At 44.9% G+C, this 22,659-nt stretch overlaps 1 long non-coding RNA gene across 1 annotated transcript in view; it reads right to left on the reverse strand.

Moving 5' to 3' along the window:
* Nucleotides 1-2,203: 2,203 nt before the first annotated feature.
* Nucleotides 2,204-22,659, reverse strand: part of LOC121139738 — a 36,438-nt gene continuing 15,982 nt past the window's right edge. Inside the window, exon 3 of the long non-coding RNA XR_005876653.1 lies at nucleotides 2,204-2,451. This is a non-coding gene — a long non-coding RNA (uncharacterized LOC121139738). The remainder of the gene's footprint in view (nucleotides 2,452-22,659) is intronic.

The raw sequence follows: 22,659 nt of genomic DNA on the forward strand, positions 1-22,659 counted from the left end.
GGATCCCTCTGTCTCGACCCAGCCTGCTTTCTCGTGTGTCTAATGTGCAACTCTCTTTTGGACTATGGAAATGCAGGGGGTATCTTTTGTCTCTCAACTTCTCATAAGGATTTTGTGATGCATGCCCACCTACTTTATAAGACAGTATATGAATGGTTTTTTTTCTTTTAAATACAAGTAGATCTTGGGCAGATAGATTATTTGCAAAGACAGCTATAAAAGTCCCTCTCATCTCCATGTTCTCCTGATGTTGCCACTGCTCCTATAGACAGAGATAGAAGAAGAGATAGACAATAGATAGATAGATAGATAGATAGATAGATAGATAGATAGATAGATAGATAGATAGACTGATTGACTTAGGAATAGGGACAGAGATAGAGTTCAGGATTGGAATACAGAGAAGGGGATGGATGGAATGATAAGCATATGGATGGGAGTATAGATATTAGAGGTGTGGTGATAGCTTGCTTGTACAAATAAAGCCTATCTGAAGGCCAGAGAATGGGCCTTGCTACTAGTTAACCATAGAGGTCTGGAGGTCTGTACAGACAGACAGGAAGTGAGGTAGCTGGGCGGAAGCAGGATATGAGCAGGGAGAAACAGGAACTCACTCTCTTGTCTGCTGACACACTAAGGAGGTAAGGTGTGGCGGTGACTTACTCCTTCTTCTCCCTGATCTCTCAGCATTTTTCTCTATATCTGACTCCAGTTTTTTATTACTTAAACGAATTAAGAACTCTATTTACAGGTAAGGAAAAAGAGACGGGGCAGATGGAGGTAGAAAGATGTGTGGAGTTATAGTGTTAGAGGTAGGAATATGTGTTATGAGAGAGAGAGAGACAGAGACAGAGAGAGAGAGACAGAGAGAGAGGGAGAGGGAGAAATAAGGATACTAATACGGATAGAGGTAAAGTTAGAAATGTGACAATGGAATGCCCAGGTCTCAGAACGTCTCTTGAAACACACTGATACCCTGTGAATGAGCCTAGGCTCCAATGATTGAGGACAGGACAACAGCTCCCCTTAGGCCATTGTCTCATTTCAGCCGATCGTTACTGAGCTACATGAGTGACCCTAGACAATACCAGTAGAACCATCCTTCTAAGCACATCCCAAAATGCTAACCCACAGTGATGAGCAAGCGTTAGTCCTTGCTTTAAGTCAGTTTCGAGGTGATTTTGTTATGCTGGAACACACTAGCAGTGGGTGTCATCATGGTCCCCAACTTTGTAGAACTAGAGATTTCCCGGGGTCTGGCCCAATCACTGGTGCCTCAGAGCATGCTGAGTTTTCCTTCCCTTTTGAGACATTCAGTGTTAGATCCCAAGACTTACACGCATGACCTCACTCTGCAACTTTCTCACGCAAGGACACAAGCTCTCCTGAGGGGTGGTTATGACAACCCTTCTCCACGATGCTCAAATCTCAATACTGGCTGTAGATAACGAGCCAGGAATACGCTCACCTCATAGTAGCTGGACAAGTGAGGTTCCTGTGATTAATAGAAAACACTATGCTGAGTGGCCCGGAGGCTGAAGGCTTTCCATCTATTTCACAGTAGTGCCCCGGGAGGAAAACTACCACTGCTGGTATCCCTAGGGTTGTGCCCTGAAGAGCAAGTTCAACCTTTCATTAGACTCTGTGGCACACCCTAATATCCTCCAATAAGTCTCCTTTCCTACATAAGTTATCTTGTACCGTTTTTGAGCTCAGCTGCTAGTGATAACCAGATACTCTCTAACATAAATAATAAATTAACGCAGGCCTTGTCCCCTCCTTTAGTGAGACTGAGGCCCAAGGCTGGTCCCGAAGATCACTTTTCTGCTGTGTGGGGAGCCTGTCTCACTGTCAAGTCAGAGAGCTGGTGTCTTGTTCCTGTTTCTGTTGTTGCTTTCCATCTACTGCCCACTGAGCGCACAAAATGAGTTTGCGCAATGAGGAACTAGTGGATAGAGCCGGTCTCCTCCCTGCCACTCCATGATCTCATCACGTGGTCTCGGCTTCACTGTCAGGGTCAGCTTGACTGCTGCAGCAGAAAGAGGAGAAAACACAGAGGATGCTGCCTGTAGTGTGTACCTCAAGAAACGGGTGCTGTGTGCAGGGTCTGTCCCCGGCCGCCTAACGGAGCAGGTGTGGCCGTTATATAACCTCAGCTCCCACAACAGGAAAAAAAAAACTATATTCCTCTACAAATGACTTGAGTATCCTAATTTTATATAAGACTTAAAAGAACTGAAACCTTACATAATTTTCACAATTCAGGTCCCAGCAGGGGGGGGGGAGACAAGAGCAGGTAGAAAAGCCGTTTTCTGTTGTGTTTGCACACGGAAGGTGAATGCCGCTGGGCAGCCCCTGAGGACATCGTGTTAGCAGTGAGAGACCAACACTCACGTGGCGAGGCAGGCTCCCTGAGTTCGAGGAGCCGGGGAACAGATCCGGTTTTGTAGCCTGAAAGAAGCAAATGTCCAGCAAGTTAGAACTACAGGGATTTACAGCGCCACAGCGATCTTTGCTAAGAATGAATGAGTCAAGGGGAAGATGTCACGTCCTTCCAGTTCTCTGAGGGCATGTGAACAAGGCATTTGAGTGGACTTACAGCTTAGGGAACTTGGTGTCTCTTAGTGAGCGTTTTCCCACTGATGGGTACCAATTTTTAGGGCAAAATTCCTGATTCTAATTAGAAAAAGTTTCCCCCTCCATTTTCAAAGAAACCAAAATATGGGTTTTCCGCGAGTTAGTAAAAAAAAAAAAAGATCAGTTTTTCTTGTGGAATGACTAAAAGGGGCAAAATGACATAAATGTAAAAGTGGAGAATCTCTCTTCATCCTACTTTACACATCTAAAAGTTTAAAAGAAATTCCTTTATACTTACTAAAATACTCCTAGGGCTTTAGTCATCTTAAGAAGATGTGTCTGAAGGTGAATAGATGACTCAGTGACTAAGGGCACTTAGTGCTATGCTCTTAGCATCCACATGGTGGTTTACAACCATCTACAGCGCCAGTTCTGGGGGAATCGGGTGCCCTCTTCTGGTCACCACTGGCACTGCATATACACAGGACACAAGCAAACACACACACACACACACACACACACACACATGCACACATAAAATAAACAAAGAGAGGGGGTAGAGAAGGAGAGAAGGTAAGGAAGCAGAACCAACCAAATACAGTGGGATAATCCCAGAGCTCAGGAGGATTGTGAGTTTGAGAGGCCAGCCTGAGCTACAAAGCAAGACTTCATCTCAAAGAAACAGACCAAAAATGAAGGAAGAAAGGGAAAGGAAGTAGGGGAAGAGAAGGAAGAAGGAAGGGCTTGAACTCCAGTGCCACATGAACAGTGTGGTGGTGCATGCCTGTAACCCTGGCACTTGGGAGGTAAACAGGAACATGGATCAGAAGTTCAAGGTCATCCCTGACTGCAGCAAGTTCAAGGCCTGCTTGGTATACATAGTAATTCTAAGCCAGCCAAGGGCACATGGTGAGACCCTGTTGAGAGACAGAGAAAGAAAGAGAGAGGGGGGGAGAGAGAAAGTGAGAGAGAGAGAGAGAGAGAGAGAGAGAGAGAGAGAGAGAGAGAGAGAGAGAGACTGAACTTCCGTGTTCCTGGCATACTAATTCCCAGAAAAGAAGGAACATAGCAGTAGCTACCATTCTGTCAACAAACTGTGCCCATGATATGCAGAGCACTTTCTTTCACTCTTGCATGTACATTAATTCAGAAACATTTACTGATAAAAGTTGTATACCAGGTGTTATGATAACTCTTCCCGCCAGCCTGGTCAACCCTAAATAATACACAGAGACTCTATTAATTACAATGCTGTCAGCCAATGTCCAGCGCTTCTCATTGGCCAGTTCTGTCTTAAGTATTAACCAATAACTACTAATATGTACATTTCTATAAGGTCTTATCTTACTGAGGACACCAGCCTCACGTGTCCTCTCTTCCTGGGATCACATGGAGACTCCTCACTCTTGACTACATTTCCCAGAATCCTCCTTGACTCCTAGTCATGCCTATCTTGCTTCCCTATTGGCCAATAGTGCTTTGTTTATCAACCAATAGGACAAGCATATACACAGAAGGACTTCCCCCATCAGCCAGGTGTTTGTTTCAGTCAGTGTTCTATTGCTGTGAAGAGACACCACAACCATGGCAACTCTTAAAGAAAGCATTCAATTGGAGCTTTCTTACAGTTTCAGAGGTCAGTCCATTATTATCATGGCGAGAAGCATGGTGCACACAGTCAGACATTGTGCTGGAGAAGTAGCTTGGGAGTTCTACATCCAGATCCATAGGCAACAGGAAACGAGAAACACTGGGCCTGGTTTGAGCATTTGAAACTCCAAAGCCCACCACCTATGACACACTTACTCCAACAAGGCCACTGTACTGCCACTACCTAATAACACAGCATTCAGATATATGAGCCTATGGGAGCCATTTCTGTGCAAACCACCACACCCGGCAATGGGCTAAGACAAAGAGAATAAAATACAGCTCCGAGTCTAGGAGGGTATCTCAATGGTTAAGAGCACATACTGCTCCAAGCAGAGGACCCCAAGTTTGGTTCCCATCACCCATGTTGGAGCAACTCACAACTACCTGTGATTCCAGCTCCAGCAGGGTCCAATGCCTTTGGCCTACACAAACACCTGCATTTGCATACATGCATGTATACACACACACAAATTAAATCAATCAAAATAAATCTTTGAAATACAGTTGTCATAAACAAGCCTACACTATATTCCAGAAATTTTGTGTTCATTTATTCTCATACACCCAGTCATGAAAATTAAATTTGTCCTTCCATCTCCTCTTCATCTCCACCATGGTCAAGGTCATCACTTCATAAGTGAATCGCTGGAATTGTCTTCTTATTGGAATGTCTGTACCTAACTTAATCTTTGTCCATGGATTTCTTTTCATAATTATTACATTTTGTGAGCACATACATGTGTTTGGGTGCATGAATGTGTCTTTATGTATGGATGCATGCATGCATGCATACATTAGAAGTCAAGACAACTTATAGGCGTTACTTTTCTCCTTCCGTCATGTGAGTATCATGAACTCAAGTCATCAGACTTAGTGGCAGGCTCCTTGACCCAGAGAATCATCTCTTGGCCCTGTCCATAGATTCTTTGTATGATTTTGCCCCCAATCTACCAAAAAGACTCATTTGGTCCTTATTACATCTCTGCTCAAAAATGGCATATGGTTTGTCAATAGAAGACTCTCTGTAGAGTCCAAGATGGCTGCAGGCCAGTTCTGGAAGGAAGGGAAAAGAAGGAGCTTGGGATGATGGGTATACATTCTTTGGAAAAGAACCAGTAACACAACGACCCTGCAGTTTTTGAAATAGCTTCATTTTTTTTATGTTACTTCAATCTTTGTCCATTCAAGGAGACAACATAGGCAGTTGCAAGTGTCCTCTATTGTGCACATGTGGAGAAACTAGCTAGAAATCTCAGAGCTATTGACTCTCCAACCTAGGCCTACCACCTACCTCTCCTGTTCCCTCTAGCCATAGGCCAGCCCTACTGCGGGGCTCTCGACAAAGACTCGGGGAGTCGGTTGGGTTGGTAGGCTTGCACACTTCATTTTACCTTATTCCTCCAGTCCTGTTCAGGGTTTCTCCTTTTTGCTGGCAGCTTTGTCTGGAAATCTGCAGTTTTTGCAGCTAACCATGGGGCTCACAGATTACAAAGCTGTGTCCTCAGACTGCCTAATGCATGCTTCCAGGGCCAGGTCGTTAATTACGTCCTTGCTGTCTTTTTTTTCTTAATAAAGAGAGGTACTAGGTGTTAAAGAAGGAGACAAACTGGATAATTCCAGAACAAACCACCGTTAACTCTCATTAAATAATCCCATTAAGACCCCCAAATTATTGCATTCCAACCCTTTCTGGAAGGGTTTATTGTTCTGTTCTATTTGTTGCTGTTTGTTTGTTTGTTTTGAGACAGAGTCTTGCCATGTAGCCCAGCTGGCCTCAAACTCATGCCATGGGAATCTTCCTGAGTCAGTCCCCTCAAGTGCTAAGAGAACCCAGTCTGGCTTTCCCATCATGTGTGTGTTTGTAAGGTGAATATGTGTCTTCATGTGGATGTGTACATGTACATGTAAGGGCATACATGTGTGCTGTGTATGTGTGTTCATGTGCAGGAACAAATGTATAAACAGGTGTGTACATGCATGCATTCCCGTGTGTGTGTGTGTGTGTGTGTGTGTGTGTGTGTGTGTGTGTGTGTGTGTGTGTGTGTGTAGGCAGGTCTGAAGTCAATGACGACAGATTTCTTCCTCAGTCACTCTCCAACTTATCTTTGAGGCAGCACCTTTCACTGGACCTGGAACTCCCTGATTTAGCCAGACAGCTGGCCAGTGAGCTCCAGGGATCTGCCCCATGTCTGCCTATCATCTCTGGAGTTATAGATGCCCCTGACTTTCATGTGGGTGCAGGGACCTGCACTCAAGTCCTCCTGTGGGGAAGGAAGCACTTTATAGACTTAGCTGGCTCCCCACAGAGATAAAGAAAGGAATCATCCTTCCATTTCTTATCACCTGCTTAAAAAAGAAAAAGAACCATGTCTCACAGCTTCAATTTTTTGACAAACAATGCAGAGACATTCTAGAAGTAAACATTCTGGAGTGTGGCAGCCTGGTCTCTGACTGATCAGCATCTTAGCATCTAATAATCAGGAAAGTGGCAAATGGAGATTCCTACAACCCCATCCCCCCCCACACACACACCTGTATTCCTAGACAAACTGTGAGTAAGGGAATTGGAGAGGGGGCAAGGTTTGCAGCAAGCCATTGGTGAGTCTCTTCACTGGCACATGAAGGTGGGGGGCTGGGATGGGTAAACCTAAATGTTAATTTCCTCCTCCGCTGCAGCAGAAAAGTTTGGGGTTGATACGGTGGAGTCCCTGAGTTGGTCCTCTGAGTTTTTCACAAGAAAATTGTTCACTGAACTCCCATGTGAACCTACACTTCCATCAAGATTCAAGGAGAAGCAGCAACATCAACAGCAATGGAAATTTTGCCCGCACTGAGTGTCACAGTAAAGTCTGTCTGACCTGTGGCTGTCAGGCTCATGAGAAAAAAGATTTGCTGTTGTGGATTGAGTAAATAAACATGCCTGGGAAACAACAGTGGCAGTCAATAACTCAGAGAGAGAAATGAGAATCGATGCTAGCTTCCTGATTATGATTGTGCTTGAAGAGCAACTAGCAAGAACAATATAAACACAGAGTTCATTTCAGACCCTAAGCCCGCCACACGGTTCTCGGGTTATTTGAAATGCAGTGTGATCTACAGTCATTTTTCAACTGGGTGACAAGGAAGGCAAGTTTAAGTAGCTACTGTAAGGCCTGTGTGCAAAGGGGATCTGAGGGACACTGGTCAGAGGAAGCCAATTTACTTTTGTGAACTCTCCTGGGCTAGGCATGGTGGCTTGCTTCTATTACCCCAGGACTTGAAAGGCTGAGGCAGGAGGATTGCCATGAGTTCAAGGCCATCCTGAGTTGCATAGTTTCAGACAGGCTGGCCCCCAAATCAATCAATCAATCAATCAATCAATTCTATTGTATGTATCCCAGTCTCCCTCTCAAGCTAACATTTATTGAGACTTGCGGTATTCTAAGTGCTATGCTAACTGTAGCTGAAATTCTCTCTAACTATCTAACTTTGTGATGTAGGGAGCCTTAGTGTACCCATCCCACAGAAGTCTCACTGCCTAGAGAGCTGGAGCTAGAACTGAAGTGCGTCTTTGGATTGATAGCCAAATCCTTGTGCCATTATAGCTACCAAAATAAGCTAACTTTTCTGTTTGCTTTTTGATCCTTGCTTGAAAGAGAAGAATCATTCCTTATACCATTCTCCTTCTGCACAAGGAACCAAGCATCTGGGAGGGTCATTTCTATGGTCTTTGTATAACTGCCCCTCCTTCCTTCTGCCTTCAAGCTACACATTCTCTGAAAGGTGTGGACACAAACCACCTTCAACCGTATAAACTATACCAAGCTGGAGCCTTCACCATCAGTGAGGCAAAGAGCAAACTAATCCCTGTAGGTGACACTATAAATGTTCATGATGACAATATTCATGAAAATGTCTATGTGTGCAGCTACGTCATGTTTTGATTTGTTCTTAAATGTGTACGGGTATTTAACCTCAATGTACATTTGTGTACCATGCGCATGCCCGATGTCCCCAGAGGCCAGGAGAGGCCATCAGGTTCCCCAGAACTAGAGTTATAGGTGTTTGTGAGCCACTATGTGGGTGCTGGAATGGAACCTGGGTCCTCTGAAAGCAAGGCTCTTAACCACTGAGCCTCTCTCCAGCCCCTGGAACCCCACTGTTAACCACTGAAAATGTTACTGAATATTTTTTATATAGTATATATAGAGAAAATACAGACTAAAACAAGGTGGCCATTTTAAAGGCAGGAATATCTGAGTTTTACTGAACTCACCAACTTGCTGGCAGGATGCTGGCCACCGTGGTAAGGTATTTCCAACACAGTACGGAGACACCCAGCTTCTGCTGTCTTTCATGCTGCTCCCATAGCCAGTGTCCACTAGGGGCAGAGGCAACCATCTGCGCTTCCTCTCCTAACACACAGGCCGGGCCCAGCATTGGCAGACCTAATGCTCTTCAAGTGTTGTCTTCACTCATATTCCTGAGGCCCTGGGGACAGAGTACACCCTGGGGCCACGCTGAACCGCATGCAGCCCACAGATGGGAAGGGTGTGCGTGGAAACCTAAGGAAATATTTCTGCAAGCAAAGGGACAGAGGCCTGGAAACAAGAGATGGTCTCTTAGCCTCTCTTTATTAAGTCAAAGAAACTTGTGATACTTTACTAAAATTACTCAGCACTGACACATAAAATATGTAAGCATGGATATAGTCAAGCTTCCCCTTCACAACACAGTATTTTTAGACGGGCCTAATAATAGTAGCACATGTTTTAGAGTCTTGGGTATCCACTGGCACATAAACGCCTCCTGTTGACATCAAGTCAAAGACAGAGACCAAAAATCTGTTATTCCTATAGACTGGTTCCTTGCTCCTGAGAAGCTATCCTGATAATTTTGCATAAATGTCTAGTTCCACTTCTCCGTATTTCCAGTTGTCCTACCTCTGAGGAAGGGTGTGCCTACATGTCACATCTTATCTATGGTCCCTTCCAGACCCCCTCTCATGCTTCTCCAATCTCACCTCTTCCCTGATAAGACTAACTCACATTAACTGAATCCATGAGCTCCCCTGACCGCCAGCTTGTGTGGGGCTAGTCAATGGGGAGACCCAGCGGGAGATGAGGAGGACAGGAAAATGAAGAGGAAGCTGTGTTCCACGATGGATGGTCCTGATGCCTGCTGGAGACACACTTTCTGCACCACTGTCTCCATTGTCATTCCTTCCCAGCCCTGCCCTGGCTCACTGAGTCCCCACACCTTTGGAAACAGTTCCTCTACTTAGCTCTCCTCTAGTTTTCCTATTTTAAATGTGTTTCCTGTTCCTAGTGGGACCCTGATTAACATAACCTGCAAGAATTTTTATAGAAGAGGATCAGAAAGAAATAGAAAGGGTGGCTAGAGACTACGTCATCAATTGCTAAAATTCCTTCCCTTGGGGAGACTCAAAAATGCCCACCCTTCTTTCTAAGGTCCCAACAACAAATCAGAGCTCACCCTGGGAAACCAATGGACGTATTAGACTCACAGAGCATGGGTGAAGGGTTGCTGAGAGTACTGTGGATGACCCCAAAGCAGCATGTCTTAGCCCAACCTGTCATGAATGATGGCTTCCCCATAACCGCATAGACGCATAGATGGGGCCCCTGTTAACTAACCTCCCCAGGTTATAGAATTTAGCTTTCCCCTCAGATCATATGCAATTATAGCAGGATTACATAAGACGGTTTGGAGAAGGGGCTAGATCCTCCCCAGCCCCCATCTAGAAAGAACGGTGCTGTCAACAAACCAGGCTTTGATCTCAGTCAAGCAGTGACAAAGAACAGAATCCTAGAAATGTTCCAAGCAACTGCGTGTTTGGATTTATATACATGTTCACTGTAACTACCCTTAAAAACCGACGCACTAGAAGCAGGAAACAGGGACACCAGACATTTTTCCACTTGAGAGGGAACTTTATGATGTAACTATTCAGAAATCTCTTCTCTACTTATGTTTTGTTTTCCCTTTCTGTGAGATAGAGTACTGCTGTGTTGTCCAGGCTGGCCTTGAGCTCACAGTCTTCCAGACTGTAATTCTAGGCATGTGCCGTGATGCCTGGCCCTTGGCTTTAGTTTTCATAAACACAGGAGGTAAGAGAAGGTGACACTTGGGAGGGTGCCAAGGAAGGTGGAAGGCCTGCTATTTAAACTCTTTCTTGCAAGGCCCGTTCACCGTCAGCTCAGGGGAAACAGCTGTTTCCATTGCAGTCATTAACATTTTTCAGTGTTTGCGCCATTTGCCAAGATTCCAGAACAATTATGATGCCGAGGAAGGGGCTGGTTAGAGGAATAGGAGCTGTGAGAGCAAGAATTGGGAGATTGAGCAGATAGAGATGAGACCCCACAATGGGAGACCTGTGACAGGTGAGAGAGTGGGGCAAAGGGACAGAGGACGGAGCAAGAGGGACCAGATGGTTGGATCACTGGATGTTATGCAAGGAGGTTAGTGGGGCAGGGGGAGGAGCTGGTCAAACTTCACAATTGCTCAGTAACCAGACCACGATAACCTGGAAGCTATTTAACCTGCATCCCCCTGAAAAGAGGGCTCCTGCATAGTATGGTTCAACGAGCATACTCCATGGATGGCGGGTTTACTCATACTTGCCTGCTCTTTGTCGGATCCAATGATAGTCTCTGTTCGTAAGGAGGGAGGAGGGCTGTTGCCTTGGGAAATCTCATAGATGTGAGAGACGCGAAGAAGGAAAAGATCAGAAATTAGCCCTAACACCCCCGCTGCATCAATTTTCCTGCTGGTTGTCAGGGGCCTGGGAAGGTGGCTCAGCACGTAGAGGTCCCTGCCTGCCACTAAGCCTGACAGCCTGGATTTGATCCCTGAGACCCACATGGTAGAAGGAGAAACACAAGCCCAGTGAAGTGTCCTCTGGCTCCCACATGTATGGGTGTGCACGCACACACCCAGAAATGCACACATACATTCATTCACATGCACACAGGATAAATTAAAATGTGGCTAAAAAGGGATAAGGAAAAAATGCTCTCATAGTTCACTGCCCTTAGGCCTGAGCCCTAGGACCTGAGATAATGAGATAGCAGGAAATCCATTTCTGGGCCGCAGTCCCTGCTGCTGGGGCTGGAGGTGGAGGCTGGTGGTAGAGCCCTTACCTAGCATATGCTGAGACCTTGGGTTCAACCCCTAGTGCAGGAGGGGAATGCCTACTGTTATCCTTAAATGTTTATCTGTTTGTTTAATATACATTCACGGGTGCTTGTAAAGAACCCAAGGAGTGAGAAAACACATTCGCCTTTATCGGTTTGGCTTTTGAGCATCGAGTCTAAGATTTTGTCCGGGTGGGCACTCCCAAGACTGCTGCTTTCAGTTGCTCGATTGATTCTACGATTTAATGGGAAGTGCTATCCTCTTTCCTTCCATTCAGGTGGGATAATAGTTGCCCAGGCAAATCATTATAATTAAATTCAATTTAAAAGTGAGAACCCACCTGAAACCATATGTTAGATCTGCTTTTGGATAAGGAACTGGTATTTTCACTTTGTATTCAGCGCAAAGGTGAGTAATGACAGGAGTTTTCCAATGGTAGTAGTTAAGGAGCTTCGCCTCTTTTCCAAAAGATTAATTATAATTTACATGTGTCTGAAAGGAAATTACTTAAACCTTAGGGGAAAAGAAACATTTCCATTAAATAGAGTCTACCATTAAACAGGCTTCTGGCAAGTCGAGTTGGTATTGACACGAGGAAATACAGTAACGGAGATGGGGAAGTACACGCAGGGTTTTAGAGGATATTTGACGAGGACACACACGGCTCTTGGAGAGGACATTTGGTATGGTCTGACTCCCTAAACATCTTTGCACCCTGTTTCCACACGAGGCAGGGCAGTCTCCTTGATTCAAGCCAATATTCTGTTTCCCTGGCCTGGCGATTTAGATCAGATTCAATGACAGGTTAGCTAGAACTTCTGAGAAGAAAATAAAATAATCTTTTCTTTGGGAGTTCCATAAAGAGGCCCCCCACACACATACCTTATGGGGGGATGGGGCTAAATATAAGACTTACATCTAGAAGCTTCACACTCCCTGATTATCATTCATGGTTCAGGAAGATGCTCTGCCTGATCCTGGAGGGAAAAGTTAGTCATCAACACCACCCAGCTAGAACCCTGCACCCCACAACAGTGACCTTCCTGCAAGATAGGCTAGTGAAATAGTGGCATAAATGTTACAAAAATAAGCAACCAGCCAGAGGCCTCTTGTCCTGCCCGCCAGTTCCCAAATAACCACTCTAAGGCTTAATAGAATAGTAATGGCTCAGGCATATTACTAGCTAGCTTTCACAATTAAATAAACCCATTTCTATTATTCTATATTTTTCCATCAGGCTCCTGGTTTGTTACCTCATATCTTGCTTCCCTGGCAGCTACATGCCATCTCCCTGATCCTGCCTACTTTTTCTCCATATCTTTGCTTGGATCTCACACCCAGCTCTATTCTGCTTGGCCATTTGCCAAATCAGTTTTATGTATCAACCAATAACGGCAACACATAATTCGCCGCATCCAGGAGGACATCCCCCATCAAGCCACTTTTCTTTTTTTTTTTTAACTTAAGACCCACTCCACGAGATGAAACCCATATCCAACTTTGCTAAAGTGGCCAAGAATCTGAGACTAGATAAGCCACGGGCCTAGGAGAAACCCTGCTGCCACTGTTCTGCTAAAGGAACAGAGCCATAAAATGACTCCTATCTGCATACTGCTATTCCCACAGACCGGTGCTTCTCTCAGCCCACAGGAGAGAGGCTACTTCTTGAGTAGTTGAGAATCCACCCAGAGACCGATAACTTGAAGATGTGCAGAGAGTGAGAGACTAAGTTGGAGCACTCAGTCTTAAATGGAGCATCCTTACCAAACCCCTCCACCCCTCAGGGTTCGGGGGCCTATGCAGAAGAGGAAGCAGAGAGATGGTAAGGTCTGGAAGTGATGGATGATTCCACGGAGAGTGTCTTCCAGACACAACAGGACCGATGCATACCCAAACTCATAGAGACTGTGACAGCCCACACGAGACCTTCGCAGATTCAAGCCTGACAGGGTCTCAGAATTGAGAGGGGAAAGTGTGCACAGGATCCCACCCCTAGCCAAAAATCTATTTGCAGTTGGTACCAACTGGCAAATGGAAAATCAGTTTTCTCCAATAGTGTCACTCAACCACATTCCAGGGCAGGTTCCATGCCATGCAGTAGTTGGCCAACACAAATGAACTCTGTGGTTTTATTTGTTTTCTGCTTTTTTTTTTTGGTCTTATTTGGTCTTTTGATGGTTTGTTTAGATTTTTGTGTGTTTTGTGAGTTGTTTTTTGAAAGACGGAACACAAAGTTAGGCAGGGAGGGAAGCAGGGAGTATCTGAGAGGAGCTGGGGAGGGGAACAACATGATCAAAATATGTTACATAAAAAATTAGCTAAAAAAGAAATTATGTGAGACTTCTAAGTGTTAGGTCCCAAAGAAACTCGGAACGAATGCCTGACTGAGGGCGAACTCTGGCCACCAGTCACCCTCAGTCCTTCCTCACAAGTACCTGTAACAGAGTGAGTCATCCCTGCTGACATAACCTGACCCCACCCTAAACCTCTCCAGCCTCTGAGCTTTGCTTCCCTTCCCCTGGCTTCTCTTATCCTATAAACCCAGCAATGTTGGCTACACGGCCTCTTGATTCCCTTTGTGTCTTGGTTTCCCGTTCCTCTCTTGGCCTCCTCTCTCTCCTCTCTTCTCTTCCTCTGTCACTCCTGACCCCCCCCCCCATCTTTACCCCCACCTGTCTGTGGTCCAGTTCAGTCTGGACCCTTCCAGATGCCTCTGGCTGTGCTGTCCCTCATACCTACAGCAAACCATCTCCTCAACCCTACCTAGGAGCAGTCATGGCCTCACTTTCAGTCACTAAGTAACAGCCTTTTTCAAGCAAGGAGCCAGGCCTGGCGTGAGTAGGGTCACTGCGATGACTGCATTAGCTACTTTTCCCGTCACTGATACAAGGTGGTAGGAGCATGAGGCTGCTGGTCACACTGTATCTACAACCAGGAAGTAGAGAAAGATGAATTTACGTACTTAGCTTGCTTTTTCCTTATCATCGTTTTTTTATTTAGTCTGTCACAGTAGCCCATGCTCCTGCTTCGGATAAACACCTCTGAAAACACCTCCATGGACACACCCACCAATGTGTCTCCCAGGCAATCCTAAATCCAGTCAGTTGACAGTGATGATTAACTAGTATGAGTCTACCCTTGTCAACGTGACACCCATTCCCATCCATAACAGTTCACAGCTGGCTCCCTAAAAGGCCTTTGACTATCTCAAAGAGAATTGTATTTAGCTCATCGTCAAGAGTCCCCTAAGTCTTAGCATCTCTAACAGTGCTCAAAGGTGCTTTTTTTGCTTTTCTAATGAAACTCACAACAGTCTCTTAGTGAGACTAATGTAAAATCAAAACTGAAGTAATATTTGTCATATACAATGTCACAGAATAAATATCCCCATTCCAAAAGGAAAAGACAAATATAGTAAGGAAAGATAGGGTTAAAGCAAAGATGAAACCCAGCAGGGAAAACAACAAATCCTGCAGCTTTGTATCTGGTGTCTGGGTATCTTAGTATCATCATTTGATCCCCAACAGTCTAAGGGAGCCCCAGCCATCCAGCCTTGCAGTCAACCATACATGTGAACCTCCTCTGTAGGCCAAACCCATTCTGGATGTTCCATAACCCAGAGTTTCCCTTGAAACCTGGGCCTCACCTTTACGGCTTCATACGATGACCTCTCAGAGCCTTTGCAAGAACCCTACCTTGCCATACACTGTCTCAGAGCCTTTGCAAGAACCTTACCTTGCCATACACTGTCTGGTCACAGCAGCTGCGAAGTCTTGCTGCAAGCTGCCATGACTTCATAATGCCTGCAAAACCAGGACATCGTGAACAAAAATGCCCATTTCTGTTGCCAGCCTGAGATGCAGTCTAGCAGCCTTCAACCACGGCTATGGAGTTCTCTGTCCTTGGCTGAAGCAGGAACTTCTGTGGGCAGCTGTCTTCTAAAAGTGATCCCCTCAGCAGCCATCTCAATTTAGTCTCTCTCTTTTCAGCTGACTTTGTTTTTCTAGATGCTGGAGTCCTGGCTGGGTGGGTGGGGTCTAACCCTCAAGGCACCTTGCCCACTCTGCAGATGTAAAGCACATGGTTCCCTAAAGAGTTAAGACTTCAGTTGCTTTGTCTGCACCCCCTGGTCTGTAACCTCACACCATTTTCACTAATAAACTGTGTGTGTTTCATCTTTTTCTGATTTGAATTCTCCCATGCTCTTGGATAGGTAGGATTAACATAGTTAAAAATAGCAATCTTACCAAAAGCAATGTACAGATTCAATGCAATATCCAGCAAAATTCTTCACAGACCTCGAAATGACAAAACTCAACTTCATATGGAAAAACAAAAAACCCAGGATAGCCTGGGAAATGCGAATAAAAACAACTCTGAGATATCACCTTACACCAATCAGAATGGCTAAGATCAAAAACATCAATGACAGCTTACACTGGGAGTATGTGGAGAAAGGTGAACACTCCTCCAATGCTGGTGGGAGTGAAAACTTGTGCAGCAGCTGTGAAAATCAATATGGTGATTCCTCAGAAAATTAGGAATCAATCCACCCCAAGTCCCAGCAATACCACTGTTGGCCATATACCCAAAGGAGGCACACTCACATTCAAGGACATTTGCTCAACTATGTTCATAGCAACATTATTTGTAATAACCAGATCTTGGAAACAATCTAAATGCCCCCCACCTGAAGAATGGATAAAGAAAATGTGGTAGATTTATACAATGGAGTACTACTCAATGGTAAGAAACAATGACATCTTTAAATTTGCAAACAAATGGACAGAACTAGAAAAAATAACCTGAGTGAGGTAACCTAGATCCAGAAAGACAAATATAGTGTTACTCACTCATAAGTGAATACCAGACATAAAGCAAATTATAACCATCCTACAATCCACAACCCCAGATGGAAGCAGATGCAGAAATCCACAACTGACCAATGAGCCAAGCTCCTGGAGTACAACTGAAGTAAGGGAGGAGCGAAAATATGAACAAAGGAGTCAAGACCATGATGGGGAAACCCACAGAATCAGCTGACAAGAGCTAGTGAGAGATCATTGTTCTGTAACTGTCAACTGGGGAACCAACCTGGGACTGAACTAGGACCTGAACACAGGTGACAATGGTGTGGCTTGGGCAGTATATGAAGCCACAGGCAGTGGGACCAAGATCTAACTCTAATGCATAAGCTGACTTTGTGGAGCCCATTCTATATGGAGAGACACCTTGCTCAGCCTAGACATGGGGGAGAGAGTGCCTTGGTCCTGCCTCAACGAGGTGATGGGACAGACTTAGTTGACATCTTAGAGGAGGCCTTGTCCTCTCTGAGGAGTGAATAAGAGGTGGAATGGGGGAAAGGAAGGGAGAGCAGGAGGAGAGGCAGCAGGAGGAACTGGGATTGGAATGTAAAATAAGTTAATTTTAAAAAACCATACCACAGCCAGAGTGTTATGCCATCTTGAAATCTCTGCCACCAAACAAATTAGTACACCATTGGGCTCAACCTCACTCAAGTTTCTATAATAGGGACAAATTGCAGCCAGACTGCTTGGCAGTGTGTAATCTTAGTATCTTCTGACCCAGGTTTCAGGAGAGACCTCAACTCCTCTTAGAAACCTCATGAGCTGACCCTCCACGTTCCACAGTTCACTCAGTGTCCTGTGCTGAGCTCACCAGAATAGCCCGCTAAACTCTGCTTACAGCTTTCCACGGCTCTGAGGCCTGTAGCGCTGTACTCTTCCTCATTTTCCCACAAGCTGGCCGTACAGGCCTGCCAACAGTGTGGCCACATTGGTCACAGCGATAGCTCCACGCCTCAGTACCTATTTCTCAGTCACATTTCTCCTTGTTCTCGCCACACACCTGACAAAAGGCACCTCGAGGTAGAGAGGGTTCACTTGGCTGTTTGAAGGGCCAGTCCATCCTAGGGGGAGCATGAAGTACTTGATCACGTCACGTATGCATGGGGAAGCTGAGGTGAAGTCTGGCGCTCAGCTGGCTTTTCTCCTATTCCAGCCCATAAGATGACGCCATTAGCATTCAAAGTGTGTTTTCCCTCTTGTGGGAAACTTCTCCAGAAATACCCACATAGACCTGCCTGGATGTATGACCCGAGATGATCCGAGATGATCCTAAGTGATACTAGATCCAGGCGAGTCGACAAAACAAATCACCACAGAGGTGTAATTTAGTCACTCTGAGAAGCTAGGGACACCTGCAGAGTGTCAATCATGAGTACTCACCTTTATGCTTTAAGCTAACTTTCAACCACTGAGTCTTTCAACCACTGGGATTCTGACTACATTAAAGCAAAAAGTCCCTCAGTGTGTGACTCAGTAGGGCAACTGTCAACACTTGCAATATTGAAATGGTGTTTGCAATCTGGAGTTCCTGAGTCTGACTGAATCACCTGAAAACTTGATAAGCATGCCTGTAAGACTTGAAAACCAGGCTGGGCACGGGGTATCCACCTGTAATACTAATATCCAGGAGGCTAAGACATAAGATATCATTATAAGGCTGGTGCCCACCTCTAATACTAATATCCAGGAGGCCGAGGCATGAGGATATCATTATAAGGCTGGTGCCCACCTGTAATACTAATATCCAGGAGGTTAGGACATGAGGATATCATTATAAGGCTGGCTGGTTCTATGTAGTAATGCTGGCTAACCCCTTTCTCCTCCCCCCCCCCCACCAAAAGGAAGATAGAAAACCCTGAAGACCAATAACTTTAGGAAATCAGTTTTTAAATAGGTGATTTGAGAAAGGGATCTCATAAAAACTTATCCTGAGGGAGAAGGAAAAAGAAGAAGGTAAACTTAACTAAAGAAGGTAGACATAGGGACTGAAGAGATAGTTCAGTGGTTACATATATGTTTTTGCTTTTCCAGGAGACCCCAAATTCAATTCCCAGAACCCAGGCAACTCACAACTACCTCTAACTCCACCCCTGGGGCATCCAATGTCTCTGACCTCTACAAATACCCAACCTAGCACATACATACATGCACACACCATTAGTTAAAGAAAATCGTATTTTATACCTCGTTAGTTTAAAAAAATAAATACTTTTAAAAAACACATTTAATTCTGTTATTCAGCTTTCAGTTATTTAGAGTCAACTTTTTAAAGCACTGTGACAGAATTTGGTAGGATAGATTACAAGGCCGAATATCATAAGTTCTACCCCTGAAGGCTTTGTTTCTTTTTAATCTGATAGGTTTTGCATCACTGAGAGCAGAACATCTGACCTGAAGCTTACACGGAGCTATTTACTTAAGCTCGTTGTTTCGGAGGTCTCGGTCTGCAGACCCTGGGTCCATTGATTTGGGTCCTTGTCAGGCTGATCGTGTTGGCAGTGGGTAATCATGAGTCTGTTCACTTCACGGTAGACAATAAGCATGACCAGGAGAGGAGTAGAGTCCTGGTCGGACCTTCAATGACACGCCTCCCCCAAGTGGTCCATTTCCCCCAGCTAACTTCTACCTCCAAGAATAGCACCGTAGCTGGGAGCCAAGTGTTCAACACTGAGTCCATGGGGACATTTACTCCCCAAACCAGTGAAGGAAGCGAAGCCTGTGTGCATCTAAGTCCAATGCAACCAAAAGGCGAATGCTGAGCAATCCTTCCCGTCACTTAGCAGCTTCCCAAGCGTGTTCACACTCGCCGTATCGTTTGATTCTCACAACAGCCCTCTGAGCTAGGCAGTTAGTTGCACTTCCTCATTTGGCATAAAGCAACTGAGACTAAAAGTGTGCAAAGATAAACGTAAATGAATGTCACCGTGGCATTATTCAAAGGAGGAAAAAAACCTGAAAGCTGCTCTCATTATCAACAGTGGAGTGGCGAGCTACATTCTGTTCTTCCATGAAACGGTGGAGGAGGCGGCTGCTGAGATAATGAGGTGAAGTTTTAGGAGAAGGGAGTAAGCACTGTCTATCTATCCTTTCCTACTGACTGGAGTTGCCGGGTTTATACATCAAATGGGCAGCATGCCTAGCAAAGTTTCTTTTTCACATAAACAATTTTTTAATAAATTTTATTTTTTTAATTGATATACAAAGTATTCGATATAATTAAGGACTTTCCAAACAGTATGTTTTAGTAGATTTCTCTCTCCCCTTCAACAGTGAATTTTATAGTGTGTGTCCTGTGCAAATTTAAGAACTATGACACAGGGTGACTTGTATTTTATCTGGTAGCCTGATACTGAATATAACCAAAATCAAAGCTGAAACACCTTAAGTTACCAAAGACAGAAAGTCCCAGCAATGAAAGACGATCATAAACCATCTGATATATTTTTGAGACTTTGTTCATTTTCCTTTCTTGTCCCTAGACTGTACAGAAAGCCTTCCAAACCCAAGAGCTGTGAACTCAGAACAGACACAAGAGCCCAAGACAAGTCCTCCACCTCTGACCCACGGCGTGAGAATGGGGCCCCGTATAAGACTGAGATAATAAAGTAAGGAATGTTCTTTTTCTTCTCACTTCACTTCCTTTCTTTCTTAATCAAGATTCACAGCAAGCCACATGCCAAGCTCCAGAGCGGTCTAGGAGTAGCCAGTCACTGAAGCTGATATAGACACCCAAAACTCTTAGGACACCCTTTTCCTAGACCACAGGAATTGTGAGCTGACTCACGTAAGGGAACCCTTGTGTGTAACTTAGGTGTGGAAGCCACTCAGCTGCAGAAAGTTTATGGCCAAGTCAGCACAACAAAGCTCCTGGTTCCTCTCCATCAAAGGACCAGAAAGAGCAGCGGCCTGGAGCGTAAGGACAGAGGGGTAAAGAAAAAATAACCCATATAACCCATGTAGCTGAAAGGAAATCCAGGGCTGGGTCTTGAGAGGCACACGATCCCAAGCAGTGTTCTTAAGTGTAAGAACTGAACTGCAGGATCAGACCCCACCCAGGCTCCACAGGGCTCACTCGGTAGTGCAGCATCGGGCAGATTCAGAAAACAGTCAAAGCATATGGAAATTGAGTTGATTTGGCATAGCCCTGAGGAAACAGGGAGGGACTAGCAGACTAAACACACCTGGGTTGGATGCCTCAGCTGGCAGCCAGACTCCAAGACAGTCCCCAGTGCCCTGGCATCCTGGTGTTCATACCCTTTCTTCCTGTAGCATTCTGGGGTAGGACAGCCAGGAATCTCATGTCTTTTGAGGCTGTGCTTCATGTACTCTTTCGTCATCACTACTGAAGGAAAGTCGTGTCATGAATAGTCCTACGAAGAGGGACTTCATGGCAAGGAGCTGTAGTCCAGTCAGCACTCGTGTAAATGAACTTAGAAGTGGGCTGTCAAGAAACAAGTGAAGCTTTGCTAACACTCAGATTGTACCATCATAAGACAGCCTAAGCCACCAAACCCTCAGATTGTACCATCATAAGACAGCCTATGCCACCAAACCCTCAGATTGTACCATCATAAGACAGCCTAAGCCACCAAACCCTCAGATTGTACCATCATAAGATAGCCTATGCCACCAAACCCTCAGATTGTACCATCATAAGATAGCCTATGCCACCAAACCCTCAGATTGTACCATCATAAGACAGCCTATGCCACCAAACCCTCAGATTGTACCATCATAAGACAGCCTAAGCCACCAAACCCTCAGATTGTACCATCATAAGACAGCCTATGCCACCAAACCCTCAGATTGTACCATCATAAGACAGCCTAAGCCACCAAACCCTCAGATTGTACCATCATAAGACAGCCTAAGCCACCAAACCCTCAGATTGTACCATCATAAGACAGCCTATGCCACCAAACACTTAGATTGTACCATCATAAGACAGCCTAAGCCACCAAACCATCAGATTGTACCATCATAAAATAGCCTAAGCCACCAAACACTTAGATTGTACCATCATAAGACAGCCTAAGCCACAACTACTCCACACAGCCATGCCTTAGACTTTCAGATGTCAGGGTTTGTGAAGTATCTGCTGTGTCAAGATACAAAGTTAAATTGAGATTTGTATAATAAAACTCAGATCCAAATCTGGTTTGTCTTTTTTTTTTTTTTTTTTTGGTCTTTGGTTGTTTTTGGTTTGGTTTTGGTTTTGGATTTGGAGACAGGGTTTCTCTGTGGCTTTGGAGGTTGTCCTAGGACTAACTCTTGTAGACCAGGCTGGTCTCGAACTCACAGAGATCCACCTGCCTCTGCCTCCCGAGTGCTAGGATTAAAGGTGTGCACCACCACTGTCCGGTCAGATCCAAATCTGTTATTCTGTCCAAACTCACAGTTAAGGTATAGACTTGAAAGGATTCTTATGTGCCTAACTTGTTTTGTTGTTGTTGCTGTTAAGATTTGTCTTTATTTTATGTATTTGAGTATTTTGCATGTATGTATGTGTGTGTGCTGTGTGCATGCCTGTGCCATTGGAGGCCAGAAGAGCTGGACCCCCGTGAACTGGAGTTACCAATAGTTGTGAACCACCATGCGGTTCTCTGCGATAGTAACAAGTGCTCTTAACCACGGAGCCACCTCTCCAGACCTGCCTAATGTTTTTAATAGCCACAAGAAATGGAAATCCAGATGGCAGAGGCAGACTAATTGAGAAAGGTTTTACAGAGATAGATCTTTGTTTTGTTTTTGTTTTTGTTTGTTTGTTTTGGAGACAGGGTTTCTCTGTGTAGCTTTGGAGCCTGTCCTGTAACTCACTCTCTAGACCAGGCTGGTCTCGATCTCACAGACATCTGCCTGCCTCTGCCTCCCAAGTGCTGGGATTAAAGGTGTGTACCAACACATCAGCCTTACAGAGATAGATCTTAAAGACATGGAAAGAAGTCAAAACTTGAGATAGTGGATGAGGCCCTCTGATGAGGAAAACACTCTGAGGACAAGAGTAGGGACATGCATATATGCTTGTAATCCTAGCACTTGGGAGCCTGAGATGGGAAGATTGTGAGTTCAAGGACATCCTAGACTATATATGGAAACCTCAAAAAAAAAGGTGGGGATAGAAAAAGGAAAGGCTCTTCAGAAAGTTCATATTAATTATCTCCATTACACACATACATAGATGTCACTGTATAAAATAATACAAAGATATCGTAGGGTATGAGAACTTTAAACTCCCCCCAGTGGGTAGCCACAAATGGTGATATGTATGTATATCTTAGGACTTGAAAGGCAGAGGCAGGAAAACAGGAACTCAGTCATCTTCAGCAACATAGTGAATTTAAAGCCAACCTGAGCTACCTGAGACCTTATCTCCTAAAACAAATAAGCAAAAGGCCCTATGAGTTTTGAGGAATAGGAATACATT

The sequence above is a fragment of the Mesocricetus auratus genome, unplaced genomic scaffold (assembly GCF_017639785.1).
Source record: "Mesocricetus auratus isolate SY011 unplaced genomic scaffold, BCM_Maur_2.0 Super-Scaffold_100001, whole genome shotgun sequence".
NCBI classification, from domain to species: Eukaryota; Metazoa; Chordata; class Mammalia; order Rodentia; family Cricetidae; genus Mesocricetus; species Mesocricetus auratus.